We start from the raw sequence: 27,823 nt of genomic DNA, 5'->3' as shown, positions 1-27,823 counted from the left end.
GCACGTCGATTATTCCGACTTTTCACATGACCACTTTCAAGAATTTGTTGTACTTGATCATGCCATGTCTTTCTCGGCCTTCCTCGACTTCTACAACCAGACACATTCGCATCATAAATCTTTTTAGCCGTTCTTTCATCATTCATTCGCTCCACATGACCGAACCATCGCAAAAGACCTTTCTTAATTTTGTCGATAATGCTTAACTCAGCCTTGCATTCTGCTCTAATTTCGACATTAGGGCACCTATCATACATTGTTTTTCCGCACATTCGCCTGAGGGATCGCATTTCAACAGCATTCAGTCTACTTTCGTCCCTTTTTTTCCAACTCCATGCTTCGCTTCCATACATTAGGGTTGGTACCAGAACTCCATTATGAACTGCTAATTTAGCCTCTTGCGATAGACACTTATTTGCTACGACACACTTTAAGGCACCATTAACTCTGTTACCGGCACTAACCCTCCTTTCAATATCCTTGTCCATATTTCCATCTCTAGTAAACATACTACCCAGATATACAAATTCTTCGACCTGTTTCAAACTATCTCCATTTACTACAATCTTACATTCAGTCATAGTTACATTTCTTTCAAAGACCATGACGTTCGACTTTTGCACATTCATTAGCAAATCACTCTCCTTGCACACTTCGTAAACCTTTGTAACCAAGGATTGCAGTTCCTCTTCGCTGTCAGCTAGGAGGACTGCGTCATCGGCGTACAGAAGGCAACTGACAGTAAGATTACTCATTTTCGCTCCCACATCCATACTTTTCAATTCTCTCATACATTTATCCATGTATATGTTGAATAACCACGGTGACATTACACATCCCTGTTTGACTCCTTTAGGGATGTCAAACCAGGAAGTTAATGACCCATTTACCCTTACACACGCTACACTATCTTTGTACAAGGAAGCAATAGCGCGGACAAGGTTGTCACTCACTCCATACTCCGATAGAACCATCCATAATTTTTTCCTATCAACTCGATCAAATGCTTTTTGCAAATCAACAAAAGCGCAAAAAAGCTTCTGGTTTTTCGCCAAAAACTTTTCTGTCATATTGCGTAATGCAAATATTTGATCCATACACCCTCTTCCATTCATAAATCCACTCTGTACATCCCATACTTTCTCCTTGGTCACGTTTCTTACTCTTTCTATCAGTATTCTTCCATACATTTTGCCGACAGCGCTCAGAAGACTGATAGCTCTGTAATTCCCACACTCCACCTTACAACCCTTTCCCTTGTATAACGGCATAACAACTGCCCTCCTCCAATCAGGTGGAGTCCTTTCCTCCTTGAGACACAAGTTAAAAAGTTTATGTAGCCATGTGAGAATTAATTTGCCACCCGACTTAATAAACTCTGCTGCAATACAGTCATACCCTTGCGCTTTACCATTCCGCATACATTTGACAACTTACTTATTCTAACATTATTTATCACCATAATACACTAATATACACTTAATATCCTAATTTATAATATTCACTGTTTCATATGTACATTTTCATTAATTTTATTCACTATTTACACTATATATTACCTAATATTTTTCACATATATACTTTTAACATTTAATTTTAAATATATTTACATTTATTTCATTTTTTATGCTTTCTGGCATTTCCTCAAATAATTGTATTCCCTTGTACTAAGGCAGTTCTGGGACATTGCTTTTGATTTATTTTCCAGTCTTATATTTTTAGATCCTCTTGTTGCATAGTTATGAAAGAACTAGTTATTTTTTAGTTTATTTTGAAAATATCTCGGAACTATTCCTTTAATAATTTTGTTTATTTCATTAGCAACATTGAATTTGATTCTTTGATCAATTGTCATGATATCTAGAAGTTGAATCATTTTCTTAACTTTTATTCGTCTCCCACATCTTAATATTATCCTCCTTGCTTTGTTTTGTATTATTTGGAGTCTCTTTAGATCTCCTTCATTACTTAAATATAAAATACTGGAGCAATAATCAATAATAATTGAAAAATGAAAAGTACTTCGGTTTAAACGAAAAGTTTGGAAGTTAAGTTTTTAAACAAACAACCGTCATGTAAAGAAAATAAATGTTTGGTAAGAAGCATTAAATAATAAAAAAGGAAAAGATAATAAGGTAAAAAGGTGAATAATTCTCAAACAAAATCGAGTTTTTCCTTATCACTATTCGCAGTGTGATTTACCATGGACGTACTCTTAAGTACTACCCTTATAACCTGGGGCACTCATTTATTTTTCAAGGTTATCAACGTGATTCCAAAAAAAAAATTATATTTGTCTGTAGAGATTATATATTATTTGTTATATATTTTAAATAACCCTAACAAGATTTTTTAAAATACAATGCTTGCGTAGATCAGAAAAATACATGTAATTGTATTTATATCTCTTGGATTTATAATATTTGATAAAGCCTGATATTATTATTATAACGTACTCGCTTATTAATGATACTTAGGATTGTTTAACTTCCTAAAAAAGGATGCAGAAATCATTTAAGTAAGGTAATATAGAAAAAATATAAAATTAAAAATTGATATTTGCGATAATTCTAATGGACGATTCTGCCCCACATCAAGAGTTTTTCAGTCAGTTTAATGCTTATGTTATTATACCCTCAAAAGTAATAGTGATTAAATGTTTTTCTTTTATATGTTGGTCGTATAAAAATTAGCTTTTGTTGAATGTTAAAAATTGAAAATAAATTGCGTTTTGAAAAATATCGGAAAAAATCTCGTTTTTTAATAATACATATGTATTTATATATGTAGTTATATTTATATAATACATATTGATTACGTTCATGTGAAATATACTTGTACATAAGAGTAGATATGCATAATGCATATTTATGTTGCGTGTGTGTGGTAGATTTTCCGATACAATTAAAGCCTGTTGGAATTCCCACGCATTAAATCAGATCATCGGCGCATAATCGTAGTAGCTTCGTACAAAATACTAAATATCTCACGTTGGTTCTTCCGCTTTCCAGTGATATATATAAATATACGTAGTATATGTATCTACATTATATGTTATTTTAATAGTGACTCACCACCAATGAATTAAACTATGTACATACAACGTACCTGAAATAATTACGGCGGGAAAAAACTCAAAGCATCGCCATCGTAGATAATTAATCATACTTGACGCTCTATCGTTTTGAACATTCGTTTTATATCAATTCAAATAAGCATTTATTTCAAAAAGATTTAAACTCTACGATTTTCGACTCTTAGAAAGGCTAAAGCTAATATGATTATTATTTCGAGAGAGGTTGGAGAGTATAGATATTACATAGATGCCCCATATTTGTTTGTCAATCTGTCCTGAAAAGCATGATTAGCAATTTGATAACGAGCATTAGATCCGAGAATATAAGTTTTCCTGGTGTTATATTTTTCGTCTTCGAATAAGAAAACATACCCAAACGAGCTTATAATCTGAAAACGACCTAACTTCACTACAAGTTTTTTTTACAGAGAATTTTCTATAATCCAAGAAAAAAAAGTAGGAGCATAAATCCAAGTTGCATTCCGTTCTTTTTATTTTTACCTTTTTGACCATCATAATGGAATTAAAATATTTTGGTTGCAGTAAGCTAAAATATTGTAATTTCAAATTAACGTACACATGTGGTTATTATTGTTAATTATTATGTAGGTACTAGGTACTGAGTACGTATTACACCTCAATGTCACCCGTGAAAATGAATAATGAAATAGGTCAGGAGTAAGTAATAAGTTTATCTTATAAACAAACATTATATTACAATATACATTCAATGGACGTAAATGGATGGATATGAAGGTAAAAACTCTTATAGAGAACATTTAAGTTTGTAAGTGAAAATTCTTGATAGAAGTTCATTGCAATTTATTATAGAAATAAAACTAATAAATAATAAAAAATAATACAATCCAAATTTGCGGAGTAAAGTATCATTTGGCTTTTATTTCTATAATAAACTCTTATGGAAATTACCGTGATTTTGAATTGTATCTTATCAAAAATACATCTGAAATAATATAAACTTTCACGAGTATTGTTACTGCAAAACATTTCTAATATAGGTATTGATAGCTTTGTTTCCTAAGCTTCACGGGTGTTAATTTTTCTAAAGAAAGCGACGAGCTAATCGAATAATATTTTCTTAAGAATTTTTATGGAATTACGCAGCGCACCTTTATGGGTGCTTTTAAAAAATGGTGTCGACGGCGCATGCGTTAATGAAATACCTACGTAATTTATTTTTTCTGAATCATTATATTTGTTTTTTCAACGAATTAATTAGCATAGCATATGTAAGGTTCGTTTTAAAGGCTCTAATGATTTAATTTTTCTACAAATTTGGAAATTTTTATTCATTAAAATTGTAATTTACAGTTGAATCCGGATTTATTCATTCAACTGATTTAATAAAAAAAAACACTACGATTTTTTTATGTGCAACATCAGATCTTTCAGCAAGAAATATTTTTTCTCAAATTGAATATCTTATTACGCGTGAAAGTTACCATTAAATGAATCGTATGTTTTTTAATATTGTTTTCAATCGGCATCGTTTTACACACAGTTTGATAAAAACTTTCGTAGTAAATATTTTGTATGTAATACCTCCCTATTTATGTATTTATACCACTAACCGTCTTCACAATGTATTAGTTGGCAGGTTGCATTCTGATTTGGTACAAATAAAGAAAAATACGAAGAAATTTAATAAAGTAATAGTAATTTTATTATGATTTTTTTTTTTTAAATTGAACTAAAAAAATATTTTTTTTAAAATAAATAATCCGCTGAGCCTCTATTTTAGAGGCTTGTCAGCAGGTGGGAAAGAGGGGATATAGACGGAGGTAGTAAAAAATTCACCACAACACACAGACCAATTGAGAAGAAAATCTTTCATGGATTTTTTTTTTGCAACTGGTGGGAATCGAACCCGCGACGCCAGTTTCACAGCCGGCCGTCTAACCAACTGCGCCACGACGCCTGTCTATTATGTACCCATCATCATAAACGTATTTAACTTATTGAATGTGGCTAGACTTATAATTAATACCGATGCAATAGGACATTGCACTTCATCATTACATCGACAGCACAACATGGTGAAGATCAATACTACCGTAATATTATTATGAATATATGAATTTAATAATATAGTATGACATGTCTATCGCGAGTCACGTCTTATTAATTATTTATTAGTGACCTCCGTACATTATTTCTGAATAATTTGCAAGGCAAGCGCAAGCAAAATGTTCGTGTAAACTGCTACAAAAGGGAACACAATGAAACAGCTACGACGCATAGTATACGTTACGTGACGTACACCTAGGTGTAGGTACGGTTATTCGAATGAAAGATAATCGGTTTGCCGAAACCGGTAATTTGGTCGGGCGGTTGGCCCCGGGCGAGAGCGGGCGCGGGTCGGACACCGGCGGCGATGGGACGCGAACTCGGGCCTCGGCTGTTCTGTTGGGAGAAAGTGAAATAGAGGAATGCCTCCAAACGGAACTGTTACACGCCGACGTATCTTAGAGATAAATGTGAAATGGCTAAATCGCACTGCGAGCTACCATTACGTGATCGCTTATTTAGAACCGCAGAACCACTGCCCGTGCTAAGATTCAATATTTATAGTCTGTAATAGCATCGTTCGTCACATAACGAGTTCATAAATCTTTGTCCCGATGATAATGAATGTTTGGGTTATTCAACATTTCTTTTTACCTAACTCGTAACGAGTTGGTATCTAATTCGTAATACGTATTTGTAAGTTTAAGAAATTACTTATACTAAAAGTACCTATCGCTATTTTTTTTCTTGTTCCTGGGTTAGTATCAAAAAACGCAGTAAGTGGTAAATTTTAATTTTAAATAAGGATACAGTATTCTTTATATCATACATTTTATACTGTAAGTACAGTATTGAATAAATAATTATTCGACTTCAGGTACCCCAGCATCAAGTTATTTGAGGAATTTGTGATTTTATATATAAGGCAATAATATTTTTAGAATAATAATATTTGTGAAAGCAAATTACTGTACCAAATCTTAAAAAGAACACTCCCACACTACCAGAAGTCAAACTTGAGGATGGGTCACGGGGTCTATCACAAACTCTGAATTCGGGCAAAGAAATATAAATTTTTTGGGCCCCAAAATATTTATTATGTTACCCGAACATTGTAAAACCATGACCCGGATTCAATTTAAAAAAATTATAAAAAATAGTTACTGGGATTAGGTCGAGAAAAATCGGAAAATTTACTCAAAATAAATTCCTAATAAATTAATATTGTATAAGTGTATAGTATATTAATTAGTAGGTAGTAATGTTATTGTTTATTTTTGCATAAAAATGCATGCCTCAAAACAGGTTGTACCTAGTTAGGCAGACTAGACATGATCCGGAGAAACTATTACCTATCCGAAGATTTTTATCCCCCTAAAACATAACATAAAATAAGGCTTCCACAAATACCTTTAAAACTATTCATGCATCGATATCACGTTTTGTTTGGGTAACTTAATTTCTCAAATAAAATGTCTGCAGTCTCATAGCCACTTTTTACTGCACGTGACTAATAACAAATATCAATAAATCGTAAGCATTTTTTTTTAACTTTTACATTTTTTTTACAGCTTAGATCTTTTCAAGTATTTTTAAAATACAGATTGTAACTTAGAATCGTTTTGTGAAATGTATTACTAAAATTGGTGACCTAGTCATATATTATTTCAACACTGTTTATTTATACAAAAATAATATTATATTAAGCTTCTTTGAGAAAACAGAAAACCTTTTAAAAAACACTCACTAGTTTTATTTCCATTTACAAAGTGTATTCAAGAAAAGAAAGTGAGTTTAACGTAGTTATTAATTACATGAATGTATTACATAGAATACATCTTCGATAAAACATTTTTTTATTGACGGAGTTATTCATGTAAAAATGTGATTAAAATTTCATTTTACAATGATATAATTGAAAGGTTCAAATAAAAAAATACCGGGAATAATCTCAAACAATAAAATAATTCAGTAAGGACGTAAAAAGTAGATGTGCTAGGCAATTTGCCGATTCATGGGAGTCGGCGCGAGATTTCACGGATCTTACGATACATACATCTTTACAATTATTACAAGTCGTAAACTGAATACTTTTTCTATAAACATGTCAGCATATATATGCTCTTTCTTTTTTTAAAGACTTCCCCGGCTGAAAAACCAAAATAAAATACAATATTGTAGACGTAGATAATAACACTTGTCAAAATGATTTTTGTCTCAAAAGAATCAATAGGTGCACTTAATGTATTTTTTTATCCTATTTTCAAATATTTATTTGTAAGTTGTCCATTACCCCCAAAATTTCGTTAAAACCATGGTTTCATGTACCTCAAATGGAAGTTTCCTAAAATTCGTGATGCAAAAAATAAAGAAGGAATATTTGTGGGTCCACAAACTCGATCAGTAATGCATGATTAAAAGTTTGATGAACTATTGAATCCGCTGGAGAAAGCAGCTTAGTAAGCATTAAAAAATATTACTCTCAGTAAGTCAGAATGTTTGAATATCGAGCAGTTAAGAATGCAGAAAATATAAATATGTTTGAAATTATAAATGCCTGTTCCTCGAAAACCAAAAACAGATATCATGTTTGAATTCAGAAAAAAATCATATCTTGGCAGCGATTACTAACGCTATCTTCATCGCACACTTCGAGACGATATAAACTTACATCGATATTTATGCACGAAATGTATATATTTCTACATAAATTCAAAGTATCTTAGTCGGTAAACTGTAATTGAACATGTTTAGAAAAGAAATGTAAACATAATATTTTTTTTGTGCAAAAATCTTAATTTTACTTTGTAGATAAAATTGAAGATTAATTTTAACTTCTCCTTAGAATACGGACCCAGAATCACATATTTATCTTTGAGACAAACAACGTTATTTTTATTGCCCAGTACAATTAATAATACAACATATTCTTTAAAAAAAAAAATGTAAAAACGTAATCATAGTACACGAGTTTATTATACTCTTAAGAATTTAGTTTTTGTGCGTGTTTGAAATGAATAGTTGACATTTAACCATTATTATCTAAATGTGTTTGTCATGTTAAGTAGGTACTTACCGCAGGTTATCCCATAAAATGAATGAAAATGTTGACTATATTTGAATAAGATGAGAGATTTTTCTACACAAAACATAGAGACAAGTACGTAGTATGTACCTACAACAGTTTCGTTAAGTGAATGTTGATTGCGTATACACAATAATAATATACTTTCTTCCCGATTCGACGTTGCAGTGTGTATGTAGCGTACTGTACATATTGAGTCGAGTAAATAATTCCTTAGCAAACGATTATCACAATTAGTTTGCATACCATAACAATAATGTGCTCAGATCACATAATTTTATAAAATAAATCATTTCATTGTTCCACGCCGGTAAAATATAATGCACAGTATATCATAAAGTGTAGTAATTTTAAGTAGATAAAAAAATATCTAGACTTCAATATTCCCTTCTCAAAAACCTTATCCCTCTCTGTCGAAATAAATTTAAATATGAACAACTCCCTAGGGAGAAAATCCAGCCAGTCTGCAAGCATTTGGACATACTCAAACATTGTTGAATTACTACCTGGTAAAAGAAGTATAAAAATTGAAAAATTGTTTTCAGGCGTTGCCTAGTAGGTGATTTGGTTCAGCCGGATGAATCTCACCCACGTGATAAAGGTTTCAGCTTTTTTACTTCACAAAAGTCAACAGATGGAAGAGTTGAGGAAATGTGGATGTTCAAACATAGGCAGAATGGTGAATGTTACACAGTGTGTAAAGTGGCCACTTAAACCAGCCAATGACCGGTCATAAGCCCTGTAAATGCCTAGACTTCCATATTCCCTTCTCAAAAACGTTTTCCCTCTCTGTTGCAATAAATTTAAAAGATAAAAAAATGGCTATGCGGCATATTGCTAGTGTCCAAAAATATATCAGAGGTTAAATAAAAGAGAAATATCCGACAACCTGCAGTTTCAAATAAATTTCTCACATAAAACAGTGGATACTTTAATTCCATATCCAGACATTTTAAATGTCGTAGGTATTTGTTTAAAAGGCTCATTTTAATTCAAAAGAAATTATAAATGTTCATTAATTGAAATCACATGTTATTTCGTTTCTTTATTACCATGTCAAAATGATTACGTAAACTCAGTTCTTTCTATCTGCCTCATTAATTAAAATTACTGGTGGTAATTATTTATCTTTTGTAGAAAGTGTTTGTGAATAGCATAATAGCAATATGTTTCTAACTAACGTTAGTACAGTATTACTTGTATAATATGCAAACGTGTTCATTCAAGTTTGATGATAAAGAAAGATAACCCGATCTATTGTAACTAATTTCAAAATATAAATACGAACGAGGTATTGTGTATTTCCTTATTATTGCAGATTTAGGTATAAAGCTTTGTAAAATCAAATTCAATTTTCAAATACTACAGTATCTCACAAGAAGATTTTTTTATTTAATGTAATATTCATACAATTAAGGAATTCTTCAAACTTTTTTCCGAAATTTCTCGGTTGCAAAAAGCTCTCTCAACATAACATAACGCGCCATAGGGCGTATTAATTGCCATAGTTGATTAATTAGAAACACGTTTTTAATAAGTTAGTCTAAATGCATAAGCGTGAGAAAGTTTACATCTAGAAAGTGAATGTTCAGATTTACAATTTTTACCATTACTTAACTGACCTGTAGTATTGTTCCACAAAATAATTCGTAAAAATCCCACAGTACAAATAATACTAGTTTTAAATTTCTTAATTTTCTATTCCTACTGTTAATTTTTGATGATATTCGTAATTAGTTTATACAACTAGAACTAAATTTAAATGTGTTAAAAAAACTAAACTTTTCAAATATTTTTATCACACTGAAAGCTAAGTAAACTTAGATTAATGAAAGCTTTTTTGTAAAATTCCTGTTTTTATCGACCTAGAGATGTGTTACGAAAAAAATACAGAATAAAATTTGGAATGTAATGTTTTAATAAATATTTCTTAACAAAACTAGAGCTAAAATGTGGTATTATAATATATAACCCCTGGCTGCGGGCAAACAAATACTAGTTACGATAACCTAGAGTTTTCATAAATAAGACATACAGGGTTGTAGAAATCGATTTGAAAAATGTATTTTAATTTTGTATTGTATTTTATCGACAGAAAATATATCCGATTTTGTTACCATTTTAATTATTAAATATAAATTACTCACTTTTTTAGCTATTCCTGTCCACTATAACAAGCCAACTTGTAAAATCACTTCACGAAAAAATGTTAAGTCCAAAATAATAAAACGTCAGTTTGATTGAAAGGTGCGCTCGTGGTGGGACTCTGACTGGCAGTGCTTGTGGTGGAAGCTTCGTGTTTTCAGCAAGACAATTGTCGAGAAAGTGAGGGGTGGGAGACGCAGCCACACCGTGTATACTGAGGAGATGTAGAATAAGGTGTGCACCGCCAACCCATTAGTCGCTAAAGTGGTGTATTTATTGCATTACTGTGTATTTTTTTATGGAATATTTATACTAAAAAACAGCTTGATCGTTATTTTCATATAAAAACCACAACTCCGCCAAATCTTTATTGCCCTCCGTTTTCAAATCAGTATTGTATAAATTATGGGCGATTTTAATGCACCAAGAAGGATAATTTATATTCAAAATGTTAATTTACGTCAAATCTTTTTAAATTGACAACTTTTCTGCGTATTTTGACAATAAAAAATAATATTTTAGTAGTGTCTGCAAAATACAATATAGATGATTGAAAAAAATATTATGTAATAAGTACATAATGTATAATGTGATGAAGCTTTGAATTCCGTGGATGAAATAAAATATCTCAGATCAGCGGTTTCCAACCTGGGAGGTGCAGACTATTACCAGGGAGGCGCCAATTTTTAAAAATAAACTTTATATCGAAAGGTAACGTAAAAATGAGGAAGAACATTGAAAACATCCACAACATCTCGAATCCGTTTTAAGATTAAATGTCTTTCTTCGGATTCACTAATACAAACAAGCAATTTTTTTTTTCACTACGAATTGATTATATTTCTTCCTCTACTAACCAAATTCAGTAAGGAAAAGCAAGAACAAATATTTACATTCACAACTTTTAATGTCCCTTTCACTGTCGCTATAAACCCCCCCCCCCTCATCGTCTAGAAGGTAGGACAAGGGGAAGTATAAATAAAATAAATTTATCACCCAGTTATGTCGACAGTGATAGGAAACGTTAGAATCTACTCTCTGGAACACCAGAACGCCCCCAGGTAACACTCAAGGCCGGTCACCGGCGGCGCACCCAAAAGCAGCAGACTTACCCAAAGACTACCGGTTGCAAACCAATTTTTGCCACGACTCATACCTAATCAATCTGTAATGAATTTATCTTAATTATTGGAGAATTTTACTTCATCAAAGCAATAAAGGAGACGTATATTTAGTGTTCAGCAAAAGATATCCATTGACAGGGGCACCCGCAATCAAAAACCTCAGGCCCCAGACACGTCCGGTGACTCCTGTTTAGTAAAGGATTAATTACCCCCCCCTTCCCTTAGATCTGGACAAAAACGGCACAGACATAAGTTCCGCCCTTCGACCAGCATGGATCCATTCATCCCGTTTATCTGTTATCTACAGGTGCCGTAGGCAAGGGGATTATCTCGGTTGAGATTGGGAGGCCCCCAACAAGTCCCACCTTTGAACCCACCTCTCCACAAACGCAGAAAATGCCCTCAAGTTGCTCCTTTTTGCCACTAGCTCGGTACACCAAACAGGTCTCGGCACATTAGTCAGACTAAAGTCCATCATGTCTCTCTCCGTGTCTAGGATTGGGCAGTCCGGACGGGCATGGCCATCTCGAGCGCCATGTTAAACGTAGCTCTGGAGCGAGAGATGCGATGAGAGTGACGTCGTGCTTGCGGACATGGGAGAAGGGATGCCCTTTCGCGCCGGCTCATTCGACTGGGCCGTGAGCGCCCTCCAGTGGCTGTGCAACGCAGACAAGACTCACCATAACCCGGTACAGAGGCTCTACAAATTCTTCAGCACACTCTATGCAGCCCTGAGTTGATCAGCGAAAGCCGTGTTCCAGTTCTATCCCGAGAACTCTGAGCAGATGGAGCTCATGACATCGCAAGCCATGAAGGTGGGGTTCTACAAAGGAATGCTGGTGGACTATCCACTAAACTCCACTAAAGCCAAGAAGTACTTCCTGGTCCTAATGACTGGAGAAGCCATGCCAATGAAAAGGTATAGTGTTATAAAAAAATATATTTATTAATAAACTGTTAAATTAAGCCAATTAAATATATGTATAGTATTATCAGCGCTACGATTTTTTCGGGTTTTGTAGTTTTGAAATTACTCCGCCCGTAACGTCACAAATGCTTGCTGGTAAGTTCTGCTGATTAGTGAGTTGGCTTCCCGGAAACCGTTAATCTATCACAACACTATCATAGGTTGATTCGAAAGAGCTTGTGGTGTTATTCAAAGTAGTTTTTTTATTTTTTTCATACATTTTCGAGAATTTCGTCGTAGAATTAAATGCTCTCATTTTTACCGCATGTGAGAAAACGTTTTTATATCGATTTCCCATAGCACTGAACTTCCTTATTCAATGAACGAATATATATATTTTTTAAATACATTTTCTTTACTGACATTTAATTCCTGTCAATTTAAAAAAAATTAAAACGTGAAAATATTGTATCTATTGAAATAATAAAAGATAGGGAGACGTAGTAGCACGAAGATTGGAAACGGCTGACTTATATTGAAAATTACATTTTAAATCACATTTCTAATACGCAACAAAAAAACATTTATAACAATATTGAGAAATATAGTAGATAGAAACAAAAGTATTCTTGTACATAAAACAATATTATATTTATATTATTATAACAATTATGTTTTTGTATTTTATTCTATTAATTTAAATGATATTCTCAGAGTCATAATGCGTCAACCTATAGAGAAGCCCTATCACTATGTTTCATAGAACGTAAGCGATGTTGGTTGACAACAAATAGGTGTCCATTTTGTTTTGTTTGACAACATATGCATAACGGTTCTATTGGATACTTTTGTCACTGTGCTTGGCTTTGTTTGTAAATAACTTGGATATTTACGTTATCAAAAATAAAAATTGACTGTATGTGAATTGCAGTATGTTTGGTTGCAGCAGTAAGAGCGTCAAAGGTGTTAAAGGAGTCAGTTTTCCCAGGTAATTGGTTTCGAATATTTTCCCATGATTTATATTGATTTTTGGCATTTATTGTCCTGACACGTGTATTATGTTTTATATCAATATATTTACTTCAGATACTATTTTTTCTCAATTTAGGGGATAAATTTGTGAATAAAGTATGTTTACTGTTGATCATGATAGATAATTACGGGCAATATGTCGGGGCCGCACTAGGCATCCATATAAAGTTTGAGTTTTTATCGAGTAGAGGTCGATTCAAATTTTACTCGATGTTAACCTTAAAATCGCATCTAAAATGACGTGTCCACGACTACGCTACGACTCGCCGTTTCGGAGATGTGACAGACAAACAAACAAACTCAACACATGACTTTGGTTCCATGGAGTTAGGATTTATGTCTCAATAAATGTAACGTAAGTATATTGTGAATCAAATGAATAAATACATAAAAAAATAAGCACACACATTAATTTTCAGTTTTACAATATAAATATAGGCGAATTATAGAAAAATAAATTGGAATAACCCGGCAATATTAATTACACAGGTACACATTTAAAAGTATTTACAATGCAAATTAATATCCATTTAGCAATTCTCGATCTGAGTACGGCCCATTGTTTTGCTGCGAACCGTAGCTAACTTAATACCCAATAGTCATAGAATGGTTTTCTTACGTTTGGGCTCCTCTATAGCTTGGCGCATTATTACTCTGAGATGATATTATTGTTTTGTATACTGGTTTGTTTGTTACTTCCTATGTAAGATTTTAATTTTATTAGATTATAACGTTTTTAATACTATATTTTTTATTGTTATTTTTAATTTACATGTTATTTTTAATATTGTATTATATGTAATTATTTTAATTTACTTTATATTTTGTTGTAAGTAATTATGGCTTAATACGGCAGGAGCTAAAAAGCCATAATATATTTGTGAATATGTATCCAAATGTAATTTGAAATGAATAAAGCCTTCAATCTGTTCGTGGTGACTGTGTAGCAGAGACATCTAACACAGGCGCTACTGTCACTGATTTTGCCGACTTTTTTACAAATAAAGTCGAAAAAATCAGACTGGCGTGTAGTTCAGCGAAAAAACCTGTAATTTTAGCTAATGCCCTTCAAAAATTCAGTAAATTTGAACCAACATCTATAAATGAGGTTAAAAGGGTTGTTGCGGCATTACCCAACAAACAATGTATATTAGATCCGATGCCAACATGGCTTTTGAAAAAATGCATTAACGTATTAGCTCCATTTTTAAAAGATTTATTTAATACATCCATGGAGCGCAGCATTGTTCCGAGAGCCATAAAGAAAGCAAATGTAACTCCACTTTTAAAAAAAACTCATAACTTGATGTGGAAGATCTTTCCAGTTTTCGCCCTATTTCAAAACTTCTCATAGTATCAAAAATACTAGAAAAAATAGTTTCTCATAGGCTCGTTAACTATATCAAGCAGAATTCTTTATTTTCGGTAAGGCAATCGGCATACCGACGTTTTCATTCCACGGAGACGGGAGTGATAAGAGTACTATCTGACATTATAACGGCGGTAGACTCTGGTAATCTGGTGTTGATGGCTCTTCTGGACATGAGGTCTCACTGCTATGCAGATGATACGCAGATTTATTTTTATTGCGAACCAGGCGAGAGAAGTGTGCTTGTCAATTTAATTGATGGATGCATCAAGAAAATAGGAAACTGGATGGCTGAAAACAGACTAACATTAAACCCATCAAAAACTGAACAACTGTGGGTGGCTTCAGCCAGACGACAGAATTTGATCCAGGATACGGCTCTACCCAATGTAGGGAGTACCGCTTTACCCACCGTTAAACTACTGGGAGTTTCACTCAATTCTGACCTATCTCTTGACGCTCAAATTAGTAGAACGATAAGTTCATGCTTCTACCAGCGAAGACAAATTAAATGCATACGCAAAAATTTGCCGGTTGATGCCGCCCGTCAATTAATAAATGCCGCAGCGAGACTTATTTTCGGAATCTCTAAGTTCAGTCATATCACTCCACTACTTCGGGAACTACACTGGCTACGTTTTCCACAGAGGGTCGAATACAAACTCTGTTCGCTTAGATCAGCTACGTCTACGGCGAGAGGAAAAGTTATTATACCTCTACGCAAACAGCGCACTAAATTTAGTGAACGCGCATTTGCGGTCGCAGGCCCTATGGCATGGAATGCTCTCCCATCAGAGGTGCGAGGCTGTGAAAAGTGATGTTTCGGAGAAAGCTTAAAACCCACTTGTTCTCTAAATCATTTGAATAAAGCCGTAGCATGTGACAACAAAATAAATTATTTTAATTAAATTACAAATTTAAAAGAATCACTATGTAAAGCGTCCTTGGGTATTTTGTTATGAAAATGGCGCTTTATAAGTTATCCATAATAATAATAATAACCCACATATAAATTACTGTTCCTCGATTTTTTTAAAGTGTATTTTAAAATGCGGAAATCAAAAACATTAAAATTTTACAGAATAAAGCGAGGATTATACTAAAAAAATGTAGAAATAATGCATGTCGGCTGTCTCTCACAGTAAAACAAAAATTAAAATAGAATGTTGCAAGTTTCATTAATTAAATAATAAAGGTGTAAAACAACATAACAAATATAATAAAATTTAACTAACAATTCCATACAAACTAAACTAGACCATTGAGGAAAAAACAGTTTTTCAAAACTTAAAGCGTTTGAAACTGTAATAATAAAAGAAATGGAAAACTTCGAAATATTTCAAATATTTAAAAAAAAATATGTTCTTGATAAATTTTTATATACATGGTAATGTTATTAAAGCCTATTTAGTAATAATAATAAATTCCTATTTTTATGTATTATTCATCATATTTTAAAATAAAAACATTATTTAGTTTACTAATTTGAATTTATTTATTTATCTATGCACTAGGAACTTTACTAGCAACTATAACTAGTAACTAAAGTCGGGTGGCGACCTAATGGTATTGTTGCAGATTTCATATTTCCTTAACTTATAAGTGATATGGTAGCTCGCAATGTGGGATGTCCGAGGAAAAGCGTTGTCTAATTTGAGGAAAAGAATCGTTATTCTCTCATTTCATGATCGGGGAGAGTTAATCATAAATTTATGATGATTATATTATTATTATGTTCACTACCTTTACCGCTTCTTTTTGCTTTCATTCATCTTGTGACATACTTTAGTGGGCTATTGAATGTTCCACTCGTTTTGAATTTGCAATACGTTAATGCCCGTGTTTCTTCGTGAATTATTAGCATTAAATGATCATGACCATCGCTTGTTATTTCGTAAATTAATCCAATTAACGCGTTTCTTGTAATGAATGAAACAATCTGAACAAAAGTTTCGCCACTATTATCTCGATCCCAAATAAGTTGAAGATAAAATTATTGTATCATAATTAGCTTCAATAATTAGTTTTTTTTTAATTACAAAAACGTGTATTTTGAAAACATAAAATATTTTTTTTTCAAAGGAACTGAACTACCGAACCCCGGTCGTGTAAATATTGCATTATTTTAATTTTCTTTCAATAGGTTCTCTTTGTAAAACAGATTTTTTTAAATAATAAGTACTAAGGGCTACAAAATTCAAAAGGATCTCTTTTATAATACACAACTTTTTAAATAATCAGAATTAAGGGCTACAAAACTCAATAGGTTCTCTTTGTAGAACACATTTAAAAAAAATAATAAGTATTAAAGGCTACAAAATTCAATGAAGTCTCTTTGTAGTACATATTTTTTTATATAATAAGTATTAAGGGCTACAAAATTCAAGAGGTTCTCTTTATAACACACAACTTTTTAAATAATCAGTATTAAGAAAAACAAAATTCAATGGGTTCTCTTTGTAATACACATTTTTTTGTTAATAATAAGTATTAAGGGCTACAAATCTTAAACGGTCTCATGCTATAGGCTTTTCTCTTCCCCGCGGAGCCAGGATTTATTTCTCTACCATAGCCTTAGCTTTATTTTCCATATTATTATTTTTTTGTCATGTCTTTTAAATTTTCCTTCACTTGATGGAGGTCACTAGTTGGCAACTTATGCCGAACTTCTTTACGTATCCCGATTGATCGTTCGGTCCGCCTAAGGAAATTGCAACATCCTACGATACCTCCCATTCTTGGGTCAGCTTTATTATTTAGTTTTTTTCTTTGAGTGTCCACCTCCTGGTGCAACTGCGCTTGGATTTCAACGTTTCAAAGATACGAAACTTTCTGACTAAATATAAAATTCTTTGTATAAATTGTTTTCGGAATTAAGATACGAAAAAAATCCCTCCATAAATAGGCAACTCTAATAATTAGATAACTTAATAATCAAGTACATGAATAACCGTCATCCAATAATTATTCGGGTTGCCTATTTATTGGACGACTGTTTATAATTTACTTGACACATTAACATGATGATGTTCCATATTCGTATGTACACATGTATAGACATTGTAAATATAATTATACTGAACATACATACAGTATAATTATAGATAGTGGAATAAACATATACAATCACAAGAAAAGAGAAAATACTTTTATATTTACGCATCCTCATTTTGGAATATTTTGAAGCACACTTTCTGGGCATTATTTTTACTGTGGACAATAAAAAGTCTATTTTATTTGAATGTGAATAATATTTTGAATTGCATCCTACACGCATTCATTTCAATATGTTTACCATAATACATTTTAAATCCGTATTTTATAAATACACATAATTAGTATAATTAGAAAACGTGATCACCGTAATATTTATTATTTGTGAATGCATAAAATTCTACGGTGTATCAAGTTTGTGAAATAATGTGCAATACTTTAGAAAGTAACTCACTAATATAATAATTGTGGTAAACATTAAAGCAAATAAGTTTGACGCCTCCGAGTCGCACTCCACACCCATTTTCCGCTTATGATGAATGTGTTTAGTGTTGTTTGACAGATAATTCAGCGCAATCCGAATTGCGATTCGAAAATCTTTAGATATTTTCTGACATTCAATATAAGAAATACGGGAGACGGTAATCAGCAATCAGTGAAGCAAATACGAACTATTATCCTCCATATTCCATGCGTATTGAATATTGAGTCTACGACAAACAGCCGTGTAGGGAAATTATCGAGGCCATCATAATGCTGATGACTGATGTTGCATTACCGTGAAACGTGTGTCGTTAGACGGAGGTGAAATTCATTTCCTTTGGTGCTAAAACATGCATTATGTCTAATATATGATTGACGCTTAATTGGGTATACAATAATATCAAGTTAATCAAAATATATACACACTAACTTTTTAATAGATTCATCTTATATCTAACACATTTATTTCTTTACCGTGTATCTAATCGCTTGTTCCATTATTATGAATTCACACAAGAACATATTTCACGCGCTAAAACTAAAAAATAAGTCAATAGTGTCGCATTTTAAATTCAATTCTCCCGTGTTCTATTTTAAAAAAATAGTAAGAACAACGTATCTTTAATACTCACGTATTTGAAGCTGAAAATATTTCAATTCCCAGAAGAAAAAAAAAAAATGATTGACCATAAACAAAAATAAATTACAATGACACTAATTATGTCGCACCATAAGTACTTTAATGTATTAAGTCAAACAAAGTTATTTTTTAGATAAGTATACAAATTTTTTCATAGCTGGGTTCCACATTCGCCAGTGACAACAATACACAGGGAGGAATCAGGAGGAGAATAATGGCTGCCTACCGTTGCTTCTATGCGCAATTACGATTCAAACTAATACAAAAAAATACTAAGATAATTGTACAAAACTCCGATCAAACCAATCCTGATATATGCCACCGAAACCTGGGTTATAACAAAGAATATTGAGGGAACCATTGCAGCTTTCGAAAGAAGAATCTACAGAGTTATCTGTGGCCCAGTGAGAAAAAACAACCATTGGCGTCGTCGTTACAATAGGGAGCTATATGAAATCTACGGAGTCCCCGATGTAATCAACTCCATCAAGGTGGGGTGCTTGAGGTGGGCTGGCCATATGATTAGAATGAACGACGAAAACCCCATAAAACGCCTAACTCTCTCTCTCCCACAAGGACGACGAAGACCAGGAAGACCCAAAATGCGGTGGATGTACCGCATCAGTGCAGATACGACAGCTTTGGAAGTGAGGAACTGGAGAGGATGGACAGCAGACCGGCAAGAGTGGAGGAGACTCCCGGATTCAGCCAAGGCCCACTCAGGGCTGTAGAGCTTATGATGATGATGATACAGCTATGATCAGATTTTTTTACTCGATTTATTATTTCACTAACCAAAGCAATTCAAAATTTTTTAAAAAATACCGCTAAATAGTATATCAAGTATTATAAATATGGGTGCCAAGATTTAGTGCTTTACTATATTATTGGAACATAATACACTATTAAAGTGATAAATATTATGCATTAGTTTACTTGATAGAGATAACCCAAACCCCTAATTAATGCTAAATTTTCTAAAATAAAAATATTAAAATCGATTTCATAATAAAGATTTCAACTTCAAATGGGCATATCTCTAAACTGTGTTTTATTTAAAACTTAATACACTAAAGTTCTCATGGTGCGATGCGTCTAATGTCTATAAGTACAGTTTGTACTTATGACTAATGCTGGCTTTTTGTGTTGTGTTGACTGTTGTGTGTTGTGGTGCAAATGAATATTATACGAATTACTTAATAATAATTTTATTCCAATAAAATTACTAAATGGTGCAGAGCAATTTAACATATGAAATGCATTTTGATTACTTACATTTAATGTTTTTGTTTACTTATTTTTTTATTTGTATATTAAATCATTATTATTACTCCTTGTTTTTTGTAATCATATTCATGGTATTCTATTTCGTTTTGATTCTGTTCAAGACTTCTGGGCCTAAAAAAAACAATACGATAATATTATACCTATTCGGTATAAAGATATGTAATATGTACACATTTTCAATATGAGCAGGTAGGAAAACAATATTATGCGCAATATTTCACGGGTAAAAACTAGCGTGAAGGTTCGCGGTTATATCGCAACCGGCGTTAATTATTCAGTGTAATAAACACTAAATAAATTATATTACAATTATTATTGGGTAGAAATAAATTCATGAAATTTAACGAACGTTTTGGTTATGAAATATGTACATAAATATTATAATTCAATGTTCTGGTCTGCCTCTTACTTTCTCCTCACATAACGCCATGTGTGTGCACTTGAATTAGGTAATCGACTCTCAGAGTAGGCTTTTTGCGTGGATATAATTCATTAAATTGTACGCGCAATGATAATGGTTGATATATAATATAATAAATGCTTGTTTAGTCGAATGAAGAACACAGTTCTGAGAGTGAAATTAAACCAGAATCCAGGGCGAGTGTATTTATTAGACTTAGTGGCTATTCTCATGTAAAAAAACCTAAAAAAAAAACAAATAGAGATAAGTCCGACTCGTAGTGTAGTGGTTAGCGCGTTTCCGTGATATGTTTGAGATCCTTGGTTCGATTCCTGGCAGGGTCGACTTGAAATATCGATTTTAAAGGTGGTTCTACACTGCAATCCTTTATTGTTCCTGAACTGGCACCTTAGCGGTAGTCCTTTCCTTCCATGTAACAAAAATGATCTAGATACAATTGAAGTACCAATGCAGTGCCCTATGCACACTGGATGTGGACAGGATATGTATAATGATGATGGATTATCTTCTTTCCGAACATGCTAACGGTGCCAGATTACCGGGAAAACTCATTCGTGAACGAGCAATTTTCTTTGTATGTGGGCACCACCAAGGAGTATTGCGTCCTCAGGTGCGAAATGCCAGGTTACCCTTGTATTTTAATTATTTAAATATTTATATAAAATCAGATTATTCTTATTTAATTTACAAAATAATCACCGAAATAGGGAGCTCATATTATTAACTGTAATTTGAAGGTTAATTTTCAATTAAATAAAACTATCGCGGATCTTAGAAAAAATTGTTGCTCGCTTTCCAAAGTTATGTTCGTAATATTTAGAAGTACGGTTGGTATCTGCCAATACTATTTTGTCATTTGGCAAATTCGTTTATTCAGTAAAGCTGAATTTCAAAGGTCATTGGTAAAAACTACAAATCAGTTGCTTACCAGGGGCGGGGCATGAGTTTCTAGGCTTCACGAAATAAGTCTTTGTAGCATAGGTAATAACGAGGTAACTAATTGGAATCAATACCACCTGATCGATTTATAGAAGTGAACTCCCCCTAAAGTTGTGCGATTTGCAGTATGCAGATGACATACAGTTCTTTTTGAAAAGTCTGTTGGTGATTTTTAGGAAATTGTTGACACACTGCAGGAAAACTCAACTCGTCTGGGTCTTAATATTAATACAAAAAAGACTCAGATTATGTTCAACAAATCCTGTCCTGACCCTGATCTGCCTCTCTATAATAATGTACAGAGGATTGAGAAAGTTGACAGCTTTAAATACTTGGGAGTTTACATAACTGAGGATGGAAGCATGCACAAAGAGCTGGCAACCCGCCTAGGAATTACTGGAGCAACGTTTAACATGATGCGTGTAGTCTTGAAATCTAGTCTATACTCGGTCAAAACGGAATGCCTATTATTCAACTCCATAATAATGCCAGTACTCTTATATGGGTGTGAATCCTGGCACCTAACCAAAGCTTAAAACACCAAACTTCTGAGTTTTGAGAATAAGTGCTTGAGAAGAATATTAGGCAGAAACTTTTTTTACCACATTTTTGCTAAAACAATTGACCCCACTGTATCTGGTGTGCTTCGCACCTCTATTACTGATCATTACACCACTGCAGTTGGTATTAAAACCGCAGTTCACCACCACAAAAGTCGTTAAATCATCAAACAATTTTTTTTTAGTTTCACAATTTTTTAAAGATTATCGTATTTTTATATATTTGTTTGTTAATACAAAATTAGTATTTTCTTTATACATCTCTAATGAAAAATATGATGTATTTTATATTAAAAATAAAAAATTAATGCTTTCTACATCAGAACAGGTATTTACTATACCTAGTGAGAATAGACAGTGCTTACTATGTTTGCTTATTTGTATATTTTTTTACCTTCTTTATTGTTTTGCATAGAGAATATAACAAAACTATGCTAATAACAAACGCCGATTTTCGGCACTGAACTGAACTAAACTGTGCACACTTATGTATATTAAAAAATCTTTTAAAACGGGTGGTACTTATGTAGTTACATACAGATAAGGGATGATTGACTGAAGTTTCGGTTTTGGTGTCGCCCAAAAAATGAGTACACTGTTATTTCAGTTTTGGCTGAAAATCTAGTTTCAGTCGGTCACTAATAATATAACTATGCCATACACATGCCCGAAGAATTTAGCATGTAGACCTTCGTCTAACCTTCAAATTGCAAGATTATTTAGATTTTATTGTAAATAAATTTATTTTGGTATCATGGATGAATAAAGCGGATATAAAAAGCTTTTTTTTTAATGCAAGAAATATTTACATCATCATTCCCTTTACGCACCTAATGGTGCATAGGACACTGCATTGGTACACAAATCGCAGCGTATGTTGATCATTTTTGTTACATGAATAAATCGACATTTAATTGGGTTGTAGTCCCGTGGGTAGTGTTGCGGACTCACTGATCAGAGATCCGAGGTTCGAACCCCACTCTACTCCAACTTGATTTCCATTTTCTAATATTGAGTTATTCACAACTCGTTGAAAATGGCCACCAAAATATAAATATTTAGGTAGATTATTAGAACGCTAATATTTCTTTTAAAAAAGAAAAAAAAGATGATCAGTCTAACTCTTCAGGTTCCAGTCCAGGGACTATGAAATATTCTAGTGTGGAAAACCCCTTTAAATGAATGTTTTTTTTAAATAAATATTTTCGTTCTTATGATTTCCCCAAATATTTAATTCTGTGGGCCATTTTCAACGAGTTGTAAATAAATCATTATTAGAAAATGGGGATGAAGTTTTGGGTAGAGTGAGATTCGAACCACGGACCTTTGAGTCGTGAATCCGAGACGCTAGCCACGGGACCACAACCCGATTCTATGTCAATTTTATAGTTGTATATCGTGGGAAAAACGTGTATATTTACAGTACCTACGCCCATGCTACAAACTCAGTTGCACGTGGAGAACTTTCACTGAATTTTCGCGCCGAATATAAACGGTACCTACCTATCACAAAGAGCCTGCAGCCAAATGAAGTCATGTGTCGTTTTTGTAATAATAAGAATTTCCTGTTTTTACTCAAACATCAATATTTGACCCGAAAAGAATTTCATTGAATGCCCACTTACTTTACCAAAGAAATATCAACCATGAATAAAATTATTACACATAAAATTTATTTGGAGTACATTATAATGACCCTTTCTAATATATTTAAATAATTACTAGAGTTGCTGTAATAAGACAATTACGCAAGATGATTTAATTTGTGAAAAGAAAGTAGTTACCTACCTAGATCAGCTAGGTCTGGCTAGTGCTTCCCAAAGTGGTCCTTACGGACCCCTAGGGGTCCCCGGGATCATTCGCCTGAATGATCGCCTGGTCTGTGGAAAATCAAAATTGAATTGGGGGTCCGTGAACAATTCAAGGAGTCGCAAGGTTTAATATAAAATTAAAATAATATGCTCAGTGAGTAGAAAACTCTTTATGTGATTACTTAAAATATCTTAATTCTCAATACAGCTTGACGAGGCAACATTACCAGGAAACCAAGCTTTCATTTTAGCTTATGTGAGATTTATAAAATAAGAAAATAAATTCACAAGAAATGTTATTTGCTATTAGAAACTGATACTTAAGGTGAAACGTTATTTAGTGAATTAAAAAGATTTTCCAATGAACCTCATCACAAAAAAAATCTACTAGAAATTAGTGCTCATGGGGATTTGCGGTTGCTACTCACAAACATAAAGCCGGACAAAAATACCCTCATAACATTCCATCTGGTTCATCCAAGTCATAATTTTTTTTGTATTTTAAAACAAAGTTATAATTTCAATAAATACTTCTTCAACAAAATGTTTTGTTTATATTTTTTTTTACGTCACCATTAACCATTCAAGACATCAAAGTTAAATTTGTGATTTTTCTATTATGCATTTATGTAGTTTTTCACTTAGGGTCCGTGGGCAAGTTTTGACTATGAAAATGGGTCTGTGGGTCAAAAGAGTTTGGAAGTCACTGGTCTAGGCGATGTTAACGAAAATTATATGCTTTATATAGTAACATTGATTTATTTGAACTGTTACGATATCAATCGCCTGTGATAGCCGTTCAATACAATTTCGTTTTATACAAACATTTCTGTGTGTGAAATAAAACCAGAACCCTGGACGATCATTTTCGACTCGATTGCTGCTCTCGGGTAGGTCCTGAATAAGGTAATCGTTTTGGAAAAAAATAAGTTCTCGGGTTCGATTCCTGGCAGGGTGGATGTGAAATATTGATTTTAAATGTTTTTTTAACTCCAATATTTTATTGTTCTTTGACTGGCATCATCACTCATCACCTAATCTTTATGTAACGGATGATCGAACTACGCTGCTTTTAGTTTACCGACGCAGTTTATTTGATTTTACGTCAATGTTTTATGGAACCAAACATATTTACATGTTTGGTAGACCACACAATGATTAAACTGCAGTGAGGAGTACCTACATTAAAAGCTTTTAAAGTCTTGATATTTTTCTATTATAAAGGAAAATTTTAAAAGTTTAAAAAGCGAATGTGCAACTGAAGAAACTGTTTCGGGAAAGGGCTGGCGCTTTCATTGTAGAATATAAAAGAACGGAAAATATGGCAATGTTAAATAGAAAACTCCGTGGTTTATCTACTCAGCTCAAAAATGTTAGTCTAGGTACCTACCTATCAGGGGCGTACGGTGAGGTTTTCAATTTGGGAAGCAGTCACTTGATATGGTAAATATGTGCCTACTACTAACAATAGTTATTCGAATTATTATTATTTTGAAATAAACTAAAAAACATATTTTTGAAATAATTTCAGCATAAAAGAGTTATTTCATAGTTTATTGTTATAATACCATCGTGCCAACCGATTAAAATGCTAAATTTGTTATAAAACAGCCAAAATATACGAAAAATAAACATGTATTAGTTTGTTAGAATTGCTTCCACAAATCTACTAAAGAGAAGGCATACGCAGACTTATGAATTCAGTACACCGGAGACCGCCTTATAGGAACCAACAGACCTAAATAACTCCTTATTTTAAAATTAGATGGAGCGCAGTGAATTTAACTTCAGTCTGTGCATAGGCGAGTCGAAATTTTTCAGAAGTTATTAATGAATGAACACCGAACCCATTTCAGATTGGTAGGGTTAATAAGAAGCTAATAAAAAAAATATTTGTTTTAGTTACTAAAAAGATTTGTCAACTTATAGCTGATTTTATTATCTATAAAAAATAGGTAGCGATTGTTGAGAAGTCATTTTTTTAGGAAAACATTGGTTCCATCCAATCTACAGGCGGGCGCGAAAGCTACCTATGTATTTCTAAAATAAAAATATTACCAATTTCATAAAGGTTTTAGGCTTTCAATTACGCAATTACTTGCTTCAAAAATTACTTCAAAAATCAACAGCCAATGGTAACCCATGAATTTTATTTTATACAAATTCGCTTTAAAGTTTTATTTTTGTTTTTTTTTAATCATGTAGTTATACTTTACATGTTACAAACTTAAAGTTGGTATTTATTTAATAGGTAGTTTTTCACTTTGTTTAAAGCGTACGTATGTTACAAATGATCATTGATACGCTGAAATTAGAGAATAATTACAGTGCCCTACGCATCATTCTGGCGAAAAAGGGAATGATAATGATGATGGACCTATTATTTTACTAAAATAAAATACTACACATAAAAGCATTAAAAAATATTTTACGGCAATCCTAAGTACGATTTCTTGTACATAATACAGGTGTCCGCCGGCATATTTGACACTTAAAAACATATTTAAAATGTAATTTATTTATTTTTATAATCAGTAATAAAGCGGATTTACGTATTTAAATACGTATTTTAAAATAACACTACCCAGATGTTCTCCGTTTTGTTGTAAACACTTGCAATCGAGACTTCATATTGACAAAAACTCGCTCGCAGAGTTCTGGACTGATAGCGGCAATTTCACGTCGGATATTTTCCTGTAGGGCACTTATTATCGAAGGCAAACTACTGTATACGTGAGATTTGAGATTTAAGGATTTAATAAGAATTAGAGAAAATCACACGGGGTAAGATCAAATTGTAATCGTAGAACAACGGCGGATGTGCGAAAAATACGACACTGACTTTCTTTTATATTTGATATTGAAAAACTTATATAAAGGCTTTTTTTTCAGATTTGAATATGTATAATCAACCCAATTATCATATGGTATACTTTTGTACTTATCAAATTGTGACATAAATGTAAAAAAAATAATTTAACCGCTCTCATGTAAAGTTGAAGAAAATCAAATGCGTCATTGTTCTACAATTCCCAACGAAAAAAATGATCTTCGGAGCAAGTTTATGTCTCCAAAGCGACTTATTAATTTTCCAGAAAAAATGCTCGTCACCTTGGGTCATTGGCTGCTTTACCGGCGTATACTGCGTATACATCGTGTTGCCTGTGCCTATAAAAAAGTTATCCACTATCGAGCAATATCGTTCTGAAGTCAGTTTCACAAAAAAAAAATGGCCCAATTTACACGTCAGCGGTCTTTAGGCTAGCAAATGGCTTTTGATGGACTTTTTGAGGGTTTTTAAAGTGTATATTCTACTTGTTGAAGCACTTTGCAATCTAAAAATGCGCCTCCTCGCTAAAAAATAATATTATTAAAACGTGTCTGGGTAGAAAATCCTTTCGAAATCACTCTCGAGTGCGAGAGCGCATGGTTTTCCCTTCGTACGTGGTCATTTTCACTCAACTGCTGGATGATTTGTAGCTTGTAGGGATGGAAAAAATAAATTGTTGTGGACTGATGTGTTTTTATAGCAGATAATCTTCGGATATCGAACTGAGAACGGAAACGTTACCTCGCCACATCGGTCAAATTCTTGTTCGCGAAATACGCCTCAACCATGATAGCTCTAAGGGCTCAGTCCACGGACTGATGATTGATAAAAAAACCGCAATATTTCCGCATCGAATGATACCCATCTCTCCGCTGCCTCTACTGTTGATACCTTCTTGTTATCTTGTTAGATACAGCGCGATTTAAAGTGGCAAATCTGCCGGCGAATCATTGTAGAACAATATTTTTAGCAAGATAATAAACACCATTTTCCACCCATTTAAAGATGGCTTATTATTTATTAGAAGTGTTTTTTGTATGTGTGTAAAAATGATTTTCCAATTTTTTACTTTTAATTTTTCAAAATTTTAAA

The 27,823-nt window shown here is 32.9% G+C and overlaps 1 protein-coding gene, 1 long non-coding RNA gene and 1 pseudogene across 2 annotated transcripts in view; 2 read left to right on the top strand and 1 right to left on the bottom strand.

Moving 5' to 3' along the window:
* LOC148284917 (very long chain fatty acid elongase 4-like) overlaps nucleotides 1-10,467 on the bottom strand; it is a 31,426-nt gene extending 20,959 nt beyond the window's left edge. The window contains exon 1 of the mRNA XM_088232735.1: nucleotides 10,337-10,467. The gene's annotated coding sequence lies outside the window, so the exon portion shown is untranslated. The remainder of the gene's footprint in view (nucleotides 1-10,336) is intronic.
* Nucleotides 1-27,823, top strand: part of LOC148284914 (uncharacterized) — a 49,339-nt gene that overhangs the window by 11,342 nt on the left and 10,174 nt on the right. The window lies entirely within an intron of this gene.
* On the top strand, nucleotides 11,976-12,535 carry LOC148284916 (putative 18S rRNA (guanine-N(7))-methyltransferase pseudogene; annotated as a pseudogene).

Source organism: Micrasema longulum, unplaced genomic scaffold, assembly GCF_059751315.1.
Source record: "Micrasema longulum isolate JH-2025_06_02 unplaced genomic scaffold, ASM5975131v1 h1tg000076l, whole genome shotgun sequence".
In the NCBI taxonomy this organism is placed as follows: domain Eukaryota; kingdom Metazoa; phylum Arthropoda; class Insecta; order Trichoptera; family Brachycentridae; genus Micrasema; species Micrasema longulum.
Note: the sequence above shows the minus strand (reverse complement) of the source record. Positions and strands in the feature narration are given on the sequence as shown.